This window comes from Agrilus planipennis, unplaced genomic scaffold, assembly GCF_000699045.2.
Source record: "Agrilus planipennis isolate EAB-ADULT unplaced genomic scaffold, Apla_2.0 scaffold150, whole genome shotgun sequence".
Taxonomy (NCBI): domain Eukaryota; kingdom Metazoa; phylum Arthropoda; class Insecta; order Coleoptera; family Buprestidae; genus Agrilus; species Agrilus planipennis.
In genome coordinates, this window is record NW_020438911.1 from 446,891 (window position 1) to 465,219 (window position 18,329).

Genomic DNA, 18,329 nt, shown 5'->3' on the forward strand with positions numbered 1-18,329 from the left:
CTGCGTTTTAAGATTTATAAGCTTTCTTAAAGTGTATGTCTTCCAATATTAGAAGATCCTATTATTTCAGTACTGTCACAAACAAGATTTGGATCTGGCCTTGTTTGGATGAAACTCCAGTAAATAAAAGTACAAGATTGGAGAGAACAAGTATTATACAAAACTTTTAACAGGTACTGTATGAAAAAGTATGTTTAATGAACAAGAGTCGAGAGTATAATGAGCTGTATTCTCCCTACCTACGATTTTGCCAGCGCGCATCCAAGACATTGGAAGGGGCACATCGCTAGAGAAAGTAAATGAAGTATACAGACAGTTAAAGGGAAAATACTGCCAGATTTCGGTCGAAATACGAAAAATACAAAACTTAAAGACAGATTGTGGCACGGAATATAAAATTATTGAAGACAATTAATTGCTTGTTTTGATACTGCTCATATCAAGCTATGTATCCACCGGAGAAACACTGATGAGTTTTTTATTGTCTTATGTTCCCCATTGTTACAATGAGTAGAAACTTTTGGGCGTCATATGAAAATTTCTTGAGTCCATTCAAGCAGTTACAGCTGTCAATACTCCCATACTGCTCATGTTCGTGTTGCAACTGTGAACAGTAGGCGGAAACATTGAGATCGATGAGGAAGTACAGTTACCAGCGACATACTTAGTAACATCTTTAAAAAAAATGAAAAAAAGCACAAACACTTGGTTAATTTACGCCATTAAAAATAGAAGGGTATGATTTATGGATTAACATGATCGTTCTGCTGGCACAGTAAAAAAACCAACAACCAGACTGGACAATTGACACAACTAAGCAATTAAATAGCATTATCTGTTTCCAACGCGGTAGTAATACTTGTTTCTCCATGTTTCCGATTTTCTTTTGAAGTTTGCGACAAGTACAAACCATCGCCTTTTGTTACCGAAACATAGATAAACTTTTAGGAAGTTTGTGAAACATTTTGAGAAACAAGCAACAGAATCACAAAAGTTCCTCCATGCTTCTCTAGTGGAAACGTAGCTTAAGAAATGAGGGACGCACTAATCCCCTCGTTGTTACAATAAATACGGATTAATCTCTTTTGCATTAGATTGAAACAAATGGCTGAACTGAATATAATTATATATAAAAAAATAAAACTTCCTTTCTAGAGTTAGGGTATAGTCACACAGAACGATTAAAGTAAAAATTAACAAACGTAGATATACATGGGCACCTAAAACGTGAATGATCCTTTGAACTTTCCTGAGAATACAAAGGAAAAATTCACTCGCCATCTTATCAGACTAAGTGGAGAGCTAAATATATTTCCTACTGCAGCAGGTACAGATAATTCTTCTCTTAAATATTAATTTCAACTCCTTAAAGTTTTAACTCATTAACAGTACACGAAAAGAGCCTAGTGCTTAAAACAATCCAGATGATTCCAGGTCATTCCACTGTTTCTCTACTTTGCTATCTTCAAAATGATACTGTGGGAGTCAATAATCTCAGACTAAGATACAATGCTTAAACATATAATTTAATCTACACAACGGACAGAAAGCCCGAAAGCAAATAATAATTAATAATAATAATTACTGAGGACGCCGGCAGTGAAAGCCTATGCTTATTTATTAATTTAATTAGGATGATGACGATGTTTAAATTCGAATGCATAACAAGCAATAGGTGAGGCGAATTAAAACTAAACAACAAATATATAAATTGTAGTAGACAATTTTAATCAAAAAGGAACAGGGAACCACAAAAAGGTGTCGGACACGTAAGTATCAGATCCCATTTCTAATTCAACATTACACATCACTTTGAAGTTTAATATGTAGCAAGTGACGTTTAAAAATGGAATGTAATATGTGTTTGGAATCTCAACTCCATTTTGGAAGATATCTCCGTTCATCTATTCAGTGCAAAGAATATTGAAGACCGCCGATGAAGGTCTTTGTCATTAAAATGATGAACAACCAAAAGTGGAGGAATTTCATCACAACAGACGAAGCTTGGTTTTACATGAATAACTGCAATTGTAAATAATGATTCCATTATGTGAGCCACGAACAGAAGAACCCAAAACTTGAAGTGTTTCAAATACGAGAAAATCACTCCAAAGGCTTTATGGTATGGGTTTACATCTCTTTTAATAGCACAAAAAGTTTTCATTTTGTAGATGCTGGTGCCAAAATCAACTCAGAATTTTAAATCAATAATGTATTGAAAAAATTTTAGCCTGAGATGTCCACCGTCTGTATCCAAATTGTAATTTCACTCTTCATCAATACTCAGCACCAAGTCAAGAACACTAAGGAGTTCATGGATGCGATTTTTAATATACATTCCCAAATAAACATGAATACAGAACGGTTCCGATGCAACCCCGCTGGACTATGCCTTGTTAAAAGTGCACCGTTTTTACCTTGAACAACTTACATAGGAATTGAAACGTTTTAGATTTAGAAGAGCATTGGATGGTGAATTTGGATTCAGCGTTGAAAAATTGTTCATTGTTAGATATCTACCTCCTCCACTTCTTCTTTCGCATTCTCCGAAAGCTAGAATATTCTACATCCTTAATAACTATTTGTGAATATCAATCTAGTCTAGTTCCTTAAGTCCTGTTTCTGCTTTTAATATGTTTCTAATAAACCATGAACGTATCCGTTATTTCTCTCCTCCTTCTTTTCGACTTAAAAAATTTTTAAGAAGTATTTCTTTTGTACTGTGTCAGATATGCTGTAGCTATAACGAGTCAAGAAGCGAAAAGAAGAATTATATTAGCAAAGAATGAGAAGAATGTGTGCAAATAAAATGAATCAGTCAGCCAATTTCGCTGGGAAATTTTCCATAAGTACGGTAGATATTTCCTCATTCCATCATCTTTACCTAATTGCGTCGCGATTCAGAAAACTGCGATCAAGTGGAGCACGAATGCAAATCTCCGTGTTGGCAGCGCTTTCGTCACTTTATTAAAATTGTCGCTTTATTACGATTAATAAAGTAGGTAACATTGAATGGCTCGCAGTCTTCTCGACGGTTGCAATGTTGCAATTCTGAAGACAGCACGTTTATGAACATACACTACTACTACATTTATGAACTTTTATTACTGCTCCAGGAGCCAGTCAGGAACCGCGAATGACTAAGCGAAACGAAATATGAAAACTTGCTACTCAAGTCACTACGTATTCAACAAATTTTCATTAGCACTCAAGCTGAGCCTTCTTATTACGTCTGTAAAATTTAATTATAACTAATATGTTGCAAACGCGGATCCATCGCATACATGCATATCATTTAAAGAAACGTCACTGGATGATTATTATTAAAAACCATTCAGTGTAATAACAGTGTATAACAGCATTTCTGGAAATGGGATAACGTCACCTTGTCGGCGCTAGATACTTACAGGGGGGCGGTAAAGAGACTGGAATCTATTTAAAATGCAATTTTTAACTTAGAAAAAGGATATGATTCATCATCATAAAGTCGCCTGTCCTAAGACTGGTTCAACACGCACCTCCACTCTTTTCTATCCTGAGCCGATCTTCGCATTTCCCTACAACTGGAAAAAAAATTTTTGGGTGTTTCATTCCCACCAGCTAGTATTACTGGTGGGCGGGCAGTCCCTCAGGACTACGCCGGAAGGCCCTCTTCAGTCTGCTTTCAGGAATCGTGGGAATGGGTGGGTGGTTCCCACCAGCTAGTATTACTGGTGGGCGGGCAGTCCCTCAGGACTACGCCGGAAGGCCCTCTTCAGTCTGCTTTCAGGAATCGTGGGAATGGGTGGGTGGTGGTTCGGGTGAGGAAAATGAAACGGACGAAATGAAGACAGAAGAGAATGAAAGATTATCTGTGGAATATTACTGCCCCAGCACTTGCCTAAGTGATCCAAGGAAACCACATAAAAATTTGGATCAAGGCAGACGGACCCGGAATCGAACCGGCGTCCTCCCGAATGCTAAGCAATGGTCTAAACTAGAACATCCCACATCCTTAAGTATTTGCGAACAGTAATCGAATCTAGGTCTACCTCTACCCCTCCTAACTCCCATTTCTGCCTCTAATATGTCTCTGACTAGACCTTCATCCCTGAGAAGGTGTCTTTTGTCAATCTACCTCGCCTATTTCTTATTGACTTCCGTAGAGTCCTCTGTTCTCCTATTCTTTCTAATATCTCTTCATTTCTAACCTTCTCTATCCACGGCATCCTCATCATTCGCTTGTAACACTACATTTCGACAATTATTATTATGACACACTAGGCATGTTTAAATTAAATTAAACGAAACAAGTTTGAGAACTTCTGAAGTATGATGTCATATAGATTAAATGTGCGATTTCAAAGTCAAATACCCCATTGGTTTTAGATTATACCTCTCTCATATTGACTGACATCAAATCGAGCAATACAATCAATAATAGTTCAGTTCAATCAATTTATCTAGTTGAACTGACTTCTAGTTACTCATTTACGTACTCCCCCCCAATATGTTTGACAATTGGACTGAAGAAGTAAATCTATCGACAACATGGTTTATGGCAGGCTATTATAATTCATTACATCAATAAAACATTTGACAAAAACCTAATCCAAAAGTAAGACAAATTAACCATAGTACGATCATCAAAAAACAAACAGTAATAAATCAAATTGTGCTAAATTCGTTACGGAGAACGCAAAAGCGAGTGTAAAAATTAGTACTTGTAACTAGTAACACATTTTTTTTCTTAGTAATTTACATGACACTGAGTGATTACAGATTATGCAGCAGACCCTGTTGCCAACTTTTAACGCAGATTTATCCGAATAGTTTCGTTTGTATTGTCATTTCATGGTCATATCCAAACAACATTACCCTAGAAATACCAAACCATTCTTGCATCTGACAACGTTAGGCCGTTCGGATTTAGTTACAACCCTACATTTACTACAAACTGTTGTCAGTATAAAGCGGCACTAGTTTAATGATGACGAGTACCTGCATACGAATACATGTAGTATCATTTCGTAGTGATAACAGTTTGATACTATTTATTTATTCTGTTATTTCATGAATTCTTATAGCGAAAACTACAAGGATACAATAGCCTTTCGGTATCCTGCCTTAAATAGAGGGAGGAAGACAGTCAAAAGTCAACGATTTATATGTTGAACCGTATGAATCCAACTTATGATATCAACATGTCATAAACATTCTAGAACACTTTGAACAAAACGAAATGGAAATAAGAAGTAGTGGTAAAATTTTATCTCTCTTTTTATTCCACATCCTGGTATATTTACCTTTAATCGACCGAAAAAGCCTCGTTACAGTTCATCAGAGCCTTCTTGCAGTAATCGATTAGTATAATTACTGGCGCAATTACTGCTTGTTTACGTCAATGTCAATTACACACTCCAATTTCTACGACCACTTAACCCAACCACTCGAATACCAATTGTATAAACGCTGATTGAAGACCCAGGAACAAAATTGAGCTGTATTTTCGAATTTTCGATCAATTGCTACTTCAGCCGTTGTTTTCCAACAATGGAGAAAGTAATCTATATTTATTATTTAAAACCAGTAGGTACTGTAATAATATCATCAACAACGGAATCAATTTTTAAAAAGGTATGAACAAATTAATACATAAACTAGAAAGACTCACTCTGATTATCACTAAAACTTTTTACAGTCCAGTGTTGATAATACTTACACTAGAAGTAGACAAAATACGTTTCTTCAGTTTCAGTGGTAATATTTCTAGTTTATTTATGCCCTTAACACAGTCTCCAATTTCTAATAGTAAATTAGAGGAAAAATACACCAAGAACCTTTTTTGGGCATCCTCACTAAAAATTACATCTGATATGTTTGCTGAAACTGATAGCTATACATACATCAAAATCTTCAAAATTAATCCTTCAGGTAGTAAAATTTCTGCTGTTATGAGACTCTCTGCATTGAGCATAGAAATTTTGGTACCTACTATGTAAGTTCACACTAAGAGATTTGACCTTTGCTATTGTTCATTACCGCCAGCCCCCAATATTGACCCCGAGAGCGGTCATCCGGTTTTCGCCTCAGCTAAGTCAATATGAGTCTAAAGTTATCATTTTGACACATTTTCTCATTATTGTAATATAAGTGTTTTCACGTTTTAATATCAATTCTGGTTGTGTTTTTTTGTGATTAGTATTTGCATATATATATAGTAATTTAGAAATAAACTATTCCTACAGTGAATATTAAACCCTTTGATTGTTAGTTCTACGAATTATAAAGACATTGCGGTAGTAGAATAAAATAATTTTTGGATCTCATCAGCGCGGCGCAGACAGTCCGACACAACTTTTACCTGCTGTCTTAACAGCGCGTTTTAGAAAATACCACAAATGGCGCGGTAAACGCCATCTGTAGTACGATGCTACATTCTAGGATTACGTATGCTCCAACAAGGTCCATTTAAATATATGGATATCTACTTGCTGTACGTGCCTATCACGTTGAGGCTACGCCGGGATTCGTTTCAGCAAGTAGTTAGCCATATATTTAGGTGAACCTTGTTGGAGCATACGTAATCCTAAAATGTAGCATCGTACTACAGATGGCGTTTACCGCGCCATAGTAATGTAACGCGAAAAGTGATACGTGCTCCTAGGCAAGCAGTACGTTATCCACATCTGGAAAAATGCCTTTTACGCCAATTATACAAATAATATTATGTAACAACAAACGTGAGATATTATATACGCATTTCATTTCGCATGTATGGGATAAGGATGATTCATATCCTTAATGTTCTTAGTCGTACATCTCTCTTCGTTAAAAAGTTAAGTATAAACGGTGCAAAACCGCCCTAATGCTTCCCATCGTAGCGTTAATCTCCTCGCTGTGAATGTGATGGAGAATCAAGTCGTCGTACCTCCTATACAGGGGTGTAGTCTCCTCATTTTCTGCTCAAAACAATTACAGTGTGCTTTTTAATTAATGTTAATGGCCGTTCTAAATGTGCGTGAAAATTGCCATGTGGTTGCGTTAACATTCCCGAGTGGAAATGAGGATTCACCTTCGCTAAACGCAATGGGGCAAATTTTTTTAGGCGGAAATACCTACCCCTCTCGTAACTGGATAATATTATATGAAAAACATCGGTTTTATGACTTTTCTGATAGTTATATTGTTAAATATACTTAACACCAGCGGAATTCAGCGCTCAACTGCCATACGTCATCGAAAAATCCCAAAATATATACTAGTTACTAAATGCACTTGATTCCAAATGGGTAAAACTGTATATGATGTGCAAAAAGTAGAAGATTATGTGCTACACTCTAATAGATGACGACTCTTATATTTAAAGAAAATGGTTAATTCAATTTGTGGATGGGACTGAAACACTACAGACCAATAATATAATAAAATTTTGCGTATGTTCTTAAATTACAACACAGTGGTAAATTATCTGCAACAATCATGGATCACGAAGATGTCCCATTGCAGCAACAAATACAGTTAGTTATTTATTACCTATTTCACTAATGTAAATCGACTTCTTCGCTATTCTCGGAACGGTTTTTAAAAGTCGAAAAAATTACTATCTGCTTGGAGCACGATTCTGAAGGGATATGAAATGTGGAGGGTGGACGTTGCGGAAAATAAAAAGTTCTAACTGTTTGGGAAGTGGTGTGATAAGATGATAATGAAAAAACCGTGGATGGAAAAGGTTAGAAATGACGAAGAATTAGAAAAAGTAGGAGAATAGAGCGCTGTGGGAGTCAATAATGAAAAAGAGAAATATGACGGTAGGACATCTTGACACCATCAACGCCTATACAGAAATATACTAAAGGCACAGACAAAAATAAAGAGGGGAAGAGGAATTTCTAGAACAAAACAATGTTTGGAAATAGCTAGAGATATGTATGATGTTCTAGTTTTCGGGAGATACGAAGGACTAGCCAAAGCTAATAAAGAATAGAGATGCATTTCTAACCGGTCATCGGACAACAAACAGCCACTTTTCCTTGCAACTACTATCAAAGATATAAAGTTAACATCTGATATAATAATGAAACGCATTTGATCCTTGTGTTAAGTGCTAATAATTATCCATATTTTTTACAATTATTTTTATTCGAAAACTTTTCCGTTTAGTTAGATTTAGTATTGTTAATTACCTTCGTTACATTTCAAATTTCTTTGTTCCTTTGTTAAATTCAACTTTATAACACTACTTCAAACATTTCTTCAAGCATTTTAGGTCATAAATTCCTTTCTTTTATTATTTGGTTTTACAATATTTTGTGAATAATTTCATTGTCATACAGACAAAATGTACGTGATAAATTCAATAATTCCTGGTAGTATAAATGAGGTTTTTCTGTCACTAATNAAAATTTTGCGTATGTTCTTAAATTACAACACAGTGGTAAATTATCTGCAACAATCATGGATCACGAAGATGTCCCATTGCAGCAACAAATACAGTCAGTTATTTATTATCTATTGCACTAATGTAAATCGACTTCTTAACTATTCTTTTGTATTCAGGATTATGTTCCCGGAACGGTTTTTGAAAGTCGAACTAATTATTTAAACTATCTGCTTGGAGCACGACTCTGAAGGGATATGAAATGTGGAGAGTGGACGCTGCGGAAAAGAAAAAGTTTGGGAAGTGGTGTGATAAGATGATAATAAAAATACCGTGGATGGAAAAGGTTAGAAATGAGGAAGAATTGGAAAAAGTAGGAGAACAGAGCGCTGTGGGAGTCAATAATTAAAAAAGGAAATATGACGGTAGGACACCTTGACACTATGAACGCCTATACAGAAATATATTAAAGGCACAGACTAAAATAAAGAGGAAGAGGAAGATCTAGAACAAAACACTGCTTGGAAATAGCTAGATATGTACGAAGTTCTAGTTTTCGGGAGATACGAAGGACTAGCCAAAGCTAATAAAGAATAGAGATGCATTTCTAATTAGTCTTCGGACTACACACACCCAGTTTTTCTTGAAACTATTATTAAAGATAGAAAGTTAAAATCTGACAATATTGAAAAGCATTTGATCCTCGGAAATTCAAAAACATTTTTATGAAAATTTTACGTAACGAATTAAGCAACCCCTAATGAAAAGGGACCTAAGAGTATTGTATTTTTGAAATGTTATGTGTCATATTTGAAGGTAAGAGCACCCTAAAAACGCCTTCACTGTCGAAAGTATTGCATCGAAAATGAATGGAGTTGATAGTCCCTAACCTAAATCTAAAAGCAAAATTATGGCGAAATCTTTGACGGTCTCGATGAAGAAAGTAAATAGAAACTATAAATTTCTATCTCTATCTAAATCAAAGGTTGTAGGCCAAAACAGAATTGAGATATTTATTTTAATGCAATGGATTAAAAACGTATATACAATAAAGAGCAAGAAAGTCTTGGTGAGTAATTAATGATAACTACTAGACGTAGATTGCGATTAGATTTTATACCAATAGAAGAATTATTTCATCAGCATTTGATTTTCTACCGTTAGCAACCAATATTAGTAAGTGGAAAGAAGTAGATGCATAAGAGTATAGTGAAATCCATCAATGAGAACAGATTCACTTCTGCCTCACAAACTGCGTACTAACATTTCTCTCTTTTAATTTTTAAACTTGTATAATTCAACTCATCGTCAGTGAAAAATGATTGAATTTTTGAAATTTACTATCACAAGTCCTTACTCGTTATGCACGTACCAATTTTAATACAAATTGTGCATAGAAACATTGTTACATATTGAACGGCGCGACGCGACACGACGTACGGTCAGTGGAATAGTAAGTCGCAGTTGATCGATCCGAACAATCCAAGACGGCAACAGAGACGATGTTTCATACCTCAATTCCGAATTCAGCGCACATTGCCAACATAAACAAAAAATATTGGTCTGAGATTGAGCGCGCGCGGGATATTATATTTGTTATTATGGTAATCTCTTCGGCGCGGAAAGGGACTTACAACTACAGGGAAGGAATCGTATAGCGAGGTCTCGGGGATTTATCGAATAACGATCGACGGCAGAGCAACGGTGCAGGTGCCGGTGCCGGCGGTGGAGGTACAAACAGATGAATTATTGAGAGGTGATTTACTGGACTTAGAAACACGCGGTTGCTGGTTCATGCGATTCGATTGCCACGAAATTGCTTTAAACGTTATTTCTTTGGATGGCGATAGCCTATCTACTTCGTGAATCACGCGTTTAAACCTGGAACCATTATACCTAAACAAAGGAACCTAAAGAATTCTCTATCGTTACAATGGTAAACTGTCAAATATAAGTATCCTTTGAATGCCAGAAAAGAGTTAGTGTGCATTTCAAAATTAGATTACGCTTTCAAAGTCAGTCCGGAAAAGATAAAACTTTAAATGCTTAAATCATACCTTCTAAAGGAAGACTGACTCTAACTGTTAGAATTTAGCAACCCTAGGAAGAGTTCCTACAATACAATACGAGACAAAATTATAAGAATTTCAGTAATTAAATCTTTTTTTGTTTGCTTCTTATTTCCAGTCAAGAAAATATTATATTGTTACAGCTAACATCTTAGGACCTCCTTGAAACAGAAGAACTCCAATAGACAATAATTCCAAAGTGGGTCTTTTTATGTCAAGTAATCGAAAAAAAAGCGAAAAACACTTATATTTAGTCTTAGTAAACAATGCGACACTGATAATAACTGAAGTTCTGCTTCATATTATTTACATTCTTGGAGTTCTGAAGAAGTACTGAGCGATCGAGTATAGAATGTGGACAAAAGACAAATTAATGTGGCGCAAACATAGAATACTGTGACGTTTCGGTTAAAAACCCACAGAATTCGTTAGGTGTAGTAATATTCAGTATCAAATGGACAGGAAAACGCGGTTTTGCATAAGCACGTCAGTGTGGAGCGTGATGGTAGATCCAATATTACATTATTAATGAACTGTATTAATTAGGTCATAAAATACATGCCTAAATATCTAACTTTCAAGCAGTGCTATATCTACACCAGACTACCTTGAAGTGAAAGCATATTCTATCTTTTAGAAATGCATTCTGTTTCTCAAAAGTGGCATATTACTTTTTAAAATGAAAAATTTTTCGTCCACCTACCGCATGTTGCATTACAGTCGACCGAAAGGCGCTTGGCAGAGCAGCCAAGGCCAATATGGCGGCGCTCATGGCTCGCATAAGCTAACCGTGTAGCATTTATATTCTCACTCATTCGTGCAAGTGCATGACAATTACATTTATAGACTGTGAAACTCAAAGCGAAGATGAAATTATTGATAGAATAACTGAAGTTTAAAATGATTCAATGATTTAAATAAATATTGTTCTCAGTGTTTAACATGCGTCTATCATCTGAATGATTGTATTTAATATATATTCCGTACTCATACGCAGATTGAAATTAAAATTTGTAGTTGGATATCTTGTTTGTTGTTGATTTCCCATTTTCATTCCCATTTTCTAATCTTTAACATAAGATAAAGAACGCGATTTTAATTTTAATACCCTATATCGAATAAATTTCAGGTTGCCTACAAAAGCTTCACTTGCATCGTGGTTTCATAAAACCACACAATTGTTTTTTGTGTATTTAATGTACATTTAATTCTCACCCGTATTTAACACTAATAATGTTACTTAACATGTTTTCTTTGCTTTAAGTTTGCAACAGGAAATTTACTTCCCACTTTTAAAGCCTTTCCTATAATTAAGTAAGGCAAATGTCTTCATAGAATTTTATAAAAGAAAGGGTTAGCTTGATCCTTATATACATAATGGAAATATGTACATGAAACTACTGGATGCCCTCTCTCTCTCTGTCTTCTCTATTTCTAAAGCATTTTTCAAATTAAAATTTGTAGCAGAATGGGAAGCCTGATATATAGCGTCCGTCCTTTCACCTCTTGTCATGTTCCGGGCTGAGCGTCCGTGGACGAAGATCGGATTTCGGATTTGAGGGACGGTGTTTATATTTGAGTTTCGGAATTGGTTCGTGCCATCACCGGTAATACATACACACAACATGCTCGTTTGCTATATGTGCGTATGTGTGCGTGAATGTGTGCTTTGCCCAGATTAGGGCGGCGGCGTGCGAGAAGGGTGACTTAAAATCTGATAAAATATATGGCCGAAATTGGATTTTAAGTGTGCAAACAACCGGAACCGTTGAAAGCGAAAAAATCACGTGCCCGAACTTCTCTCGGCAGAGGAACAACACAGTGCGGAAAAATTTCTTTTAATTTCGAAAGCGATACAATGAAAAGTAAGTCATAACAATATTAGAAGACGATGTGACTGATTAATTCGAAATGGAAATTCGTTTTCAACTTTTTCATTTTTGTTTTCTCTTTTTACTTTAATATTCCAAGCGAAATTAAACGTTTCAGTAGACTTTTTTGATTACATTTTATATCTACTGCGATTCTTATTCATATACGTTTCCTAATCTCCTACACAACTTTCTTATTCAGGAATTTCTAATGTTTATTTTTAATTTTAAAACCAATTATGAATATGTGAAAATGGTGCGCGGATTCACTAATCCCATGAGGAAATTATCTGACGTCGCGTCGTCGGTGTAGGCAGACTCAGAGAATTGATATTGATTCACATGATTTAGTAACGGGAATAATCTCCTTATCTTGATCTGACAGGAATTGGTTGTAGCAAGTGTAATTCATAAGCATTGAACTCAAGTTAAGGAAACGTCCAGTTCTGACATTTTAATCTTCGCATTTCCCTAAAACTAGAACAACCGACATCCTTAACAACTATTTGCGAACAGTAATCTAATCTAGGTCTACCTCTACCCCTCCTACTTTTCGTTTCTGTCTCTAATATAACTCTGACCAGATCTTTATGCCTGAGAAGGTGTCCTACCAACCTATTTCGCTATTTCTTATTGACTTCCATAGAGTCCTCTGTTATCCTATTCTTTCTAATACCTTTTTAGAATTTCTAAATTAAGCGTTCGCGAGCATAGAATTGACTTATTTTTATTGAAGGCGACTCGACCCTTCACTAACATCTGCTTTATATCCCTACTGCTCCTTCCGTCTTGACTTATCTGACTTTCTAGATATCTAAAATAAGCCACTTCTAATTTTTCGTCTCCTATCTTTATATTCGCTCATTCCCTACTTTTCCTTTCTTGCATACCTACCAGTATTTTTGTTTTAATTTTATTTATTCTCATACAGTACTATTTTGTCAATACCGCTTCTATTTTATTTAAAGCTATCTTTAACTCCTCCCTGCTATACTGCTGTAAAATAGTACTACAAAAATCGGAATATGATCTGACAAAATTAATTTTTTAGCATCATAAGGTTATACAACACGAACAAAGTAATTGTTATCACGGTCATGCTTTTTTTAAGTTAATAGTAAGTTTTGTGAATTACATAAACAAAATAAAATTCAAAAAAAATCTATGCACGTCATTTTTAAAATAAGAATCGAATACCCTTCCAGTTTATTCAATTGGTAAAAGAAGCAATAATTATTTTCAACAAAATGCACCAATAATTATATTACTACAATTTATTGAGAGTGCGTATTCCATCCGGCTGGCCATCCTTTCACCTTTCATTAACCACAAAAATGACGCGCATTGATTGACAAAATGGTTTGAATTTAATTGTTAATAAAATTAATGAGAAAAATCATTGTTACTGCTGTCACACCCTCGCCGGGAATCGAACCCCAGACCTTTGGCTTTACACGACAATGCTTTGACCAGTAAGCTACGAGAGGTGACAATAGCTACTTTACTGTAGATACTTAAATAGTTCGTAGGTTCGCTTGTTCCGAGTATGTTAAGTTCCGAATTAAGTTTTCCAGTAAAATAAGTCCCCAAAAAACTTATGACTGCAATATTACAATTACAAAATAACTTTTCGCTAGTGATATAACTGCAAATTTACAGTTTTCGGATTTTTTCCTTAGTGCTATAAAACATTGCTTCTCGCCAAATTTCATAATTTTAGGTCAACGAGAAATATCCTCTAAGGTTTTGATTCCCTTATATATCATAAACGGCCGACCTCTACGCGTTCCTGAGAAAAGGGTCTTGACGGACAGACAGGCAGACAGATGGACATCAAAGTGATCCTATAACGGTTCCTTTTTTCTATTTGAGGTACGGAACCCTAAAAATCATAAGACCTACTTGAGGTGGGAATATTGTGCTATATTAATTGATCAATCATTTTTAAGATAATCAACAATAGTTACAAATATAGGGTACAATTGGTGTATGCTGAAAGGCGATGTTTCATCCTCCTTGGTTCTGAATAAAGAAATAATAAAGTGAAATAAATTGAAATGACAAACGACAAAGCCTACTAAAAACGTAACGACACCAGTAAGCAAACAAATAAAAGAAAACAACGTTTGACCTCAGTTCATTAAAGCAAAAGGGTCTTTCCTTTTCACCATGTCACCGGTATCGAGCGACAGGTTTTTGATTCCCTGTACGAATGCCGTCTTTATACGAGCGGGATATAACAAAAGGGGAATTGGAAGAGACGAAATCTCTCTATTACCGTAAGATTCATCGGTCATAGTAACGGTCAAGTTATCGTTCGGGAAGTAAGACGGATGATAAAGATGACGCGTAGTAACTGAGCCCCAATACTGTTAGAAAATAAAGAACAGATCAAAAACGTTTTTGCTCGATTTTGAAAAGAAGAACTTCTGACGGCGCTTGCAACGTCCGTGAGTTAATGTTGTATCCTTTGATAACCCCAAATGAATAATATAGCAAGTCTGTTATTCTCTACTGGCGATGAACAACAGTGGTGTTGGTGTTGCAGATTTGTTTTGGTTTCCTTGATCTTGTATATTTATAAGACCAAAACAAAGACTTACAACTAGTTATACTTACACGACTAAGACCAAGACTAAAAGAACAAGACTTAAGATACTGATTTGACTACTAATACATTACTAAATAGAATCAAATAACTGAAAGAAAATTTCATGTACAATCCTAACTAATTATAAATCTGAATGCGACTTTGTTTGTTAATTACGATTTAACGAGTTGACTGAAAACTATTGTATGAAAATAAATAACAGTAAAACAAAAATACTGGTATGCAAGGAAAGGAAATGTAAGAAAAGAGCGAATATAAAGATAAAGGAGTAGTAGGGGGATATAAAGCAGAGGATAGCGCAGGGTCGAGTCGCCTTCAATAAGATGAAGTTACTTCTATGCTTGTGAACGATTAATTTATAAATTCGAAAAGGATTGTTAAAGATGTATGTACGGGTGCGAAACATGGACAGTGGGCGCGGCGAAAAATAAAATGTTAGAAGTGTTCGAAATGTGGTGTTACCGGCGAATGATGAGGATACTGTGGATAGAGAAGGTTAGAAATGAAGAGGTATTAGAAAGAATAGGAGAATAGAGGACTCCATGGAAGTCAATAAAAATAGGCGAGATAGGTTGGTTGGACACATTCTCAGGCATGAAGGTCTAGTCAGAAATATATTACAGGCAGAAACAGGAGGTAAGAAGAGTAGAGGTAGACTTAGATTACATAGTTAAAGATGTGAGATATTCTAATAGTTTTAGGTAAATGCAAAATTAACTCAGGATGGGAAGGAGTGGAGGTGTGTGTCCAACTATTCTTAAGACTGACGACCTTATGATAATGACGCGTTAACCACCTACTCAATCGATCATCATAAAATTTTGTGCACACATTGTTAGAGAAATAAAAAAGGACATAGGGTACCTTTTATTAAAAAAAAAAAAAGTACTTTTCCCGAGGTATAGAAAAATTAGCTTTACAACTCATATCAAACCATTAGAGATATGTCCTTGAGGAAACCGGCACGAATACAATGAATACATACTAGGCGTGAGCAAAAGAGACACAGCTTGAATTTTGGTTAAGGCAAATCCAGGTAACGGAAAGAGGCATATATCTATCCGTTTGAAATGAGTTGTATATGGTCGTTTGGCATATTAACTCGGCCTCTCAACTGACTAAAAGAGTTTGGTAAATCCAAATGAACATGCCTTTACTGCACACATCATACGTTACTTGCTCATGAAATATACACTACTAATAACCTAAATATTATTTTCAATTGTTAAATACTTTTATATGAAAATCAAAAAAGAACATCAACGCGAGCGAAGTCTATACGACGTGATATGGGAAAATTCCTACAAATGCAGCTATCCATTCATATAAATAATAAAGTCACATAAGTGTGACCAGGAAATATCTTCAGATAGACGTTAAACTTGGCTAGTGCAATGTAAAAAAAAATGCCGACGATGAAATATACAGGGTGCTTCAAAAAAATGTATACACACTTTGAACTTCCATAGAAAATTTATTTACCGTTCTACAAAGTTAAATTTCAGGAAAATAGAAAGCTGAAAGTCCAATGTAAATGAAACATAAATAACAAATGTTAATACTGTTCAAATTGGTGACCTACAGCATCAATACAATTCTGAGTACGAGTCACCACAGATTCTGTACATCGTATCAAAACGTCCAATGAGATTTCTCTACACACTGCTTGAATCTCATTCCAAAGAATGTCTAGGTTACGTGGTTTACGTTTGTACACCTCATCTTTTACTGTGCCCCACAAGAAGAAATCCAGTGGTGTAAGGTCTGGAGAGCGTGCTGGAAACTCGATTGGCCCCCTGCGTCCTATCCACTGGCCCGACAAATTTTGATCCAGGTAAGCTCGTACGTCCCTGTGATAGTGCGGCGGAGCACCATCTTGTTGAAAATAAAAATCATCATTACCGTATAATGCACGAATGGCAGGAAATATGGAATCAGCAAGCATTGTTAGGTAATTAATACCAGTTACAGTGCCTTCAAATCGAAAAGGTCCAATGAGTCCCCTTGAAGACAAACCGCACCACACATTTACACCAGGCAAATTTACAGCTTTTTCAATTGTAATGTGAGGATTTTCTTCACCCCAGTAAACACAATTGTGCCTATTGACAGTTCCATTAAGTTTGAATTGGGCTTCATCCGACCAAATGATGCTACCCATAAATCCCGGTTCACGTATCACGTTTTGATACGATGTACAGAATCTGTGGTGACTCGTACTCAGAATTGTATTGATGCTGTAGGTCACCAATTTGAACAGTATTAACATTTGTTATTTATGTTTCATTTACATTGGACTTTCAGCTTTCTATTTTCCTGAAATTTAACATTGTAGAACAGTAAATAAATTTTCTATGGAAGTTCAAAGTGTGTATACATTTTTTTGAAGCACCCTGTATAATTTCTATGTTCGGTGAGTAGTTCGCCTTACGTGTATACAAGATAGTTATTAAAGAAAGGGACGCAAATATTTTAGATGTAAAGGCTTAATCGCTCGCAACTCATGGTTTATATGACAAAAAGAAAATGATATAGAATATATACCGACCTGTAAATCCCAAAATTAGTTTTTCTCTGCTTCTTGACAGTAGTCCATTATTTATCTGACCATAAAACTCAGTTTATTTATATTGCGCTTCGCTCAGAGTAATGTACGTGTATGTTCACAAGAAGAAAATCTTACACGTTAGTCATGTCCGACTTTTGCTTGGATGCAGAAAGTGAGGCAGATCTGCTTGCTAGACGCCAGTCAGCCAGAGTGACGTCCCAAGACAATGCACCTTTACATACAGACGACGCTGGTGACAATGTACTGTCAACAGAGGAAAAGACTGAAACTACGCTTCACCCGTAACCGTCTATTTTCTTCGTTTTCCCATTTTCATTAAATTACTTTCCTTGAAAATAGATCCAAGTGAAAACCATTTATCTGACTGCAAAGATTGTACCTATATAAGCAATGTATTTTACACAATATCACACTGTATATACACTATTATACCGTTTTTCATTCTTTACTTCTTGATTATACCTTGTATTTTAATTAGCCGTTCTGTACCATTTCACTAAAAAAGAAACGAAAACTGTTGTCACAGGAAACGTATTTAAAAGCGTTACCATACAAAAATAAGCCTGTAGCTACCGAAACACATCATTAAATTGTCTCCACACAATAATAATAGAGAGAAGCTTTTCTTGAAAATGAGAAAAAAAAAGGAAAACGAAAATCAAGACGACGTTGCGTCCTCTTAATAGCAAAAATCTTCTTTTACCATTCACGACTACCTACCAATTTGCTCGAAAGTCAAAGGTTTTAGAGCGGTGATCATTAACTTCGCAGAGTGCTTCTTTGTGTTCCGTCTTCTAGAAAAATAAGTAAGCATATTACACGCACAGAAACGTTCTTGCGCTGCTTTCAC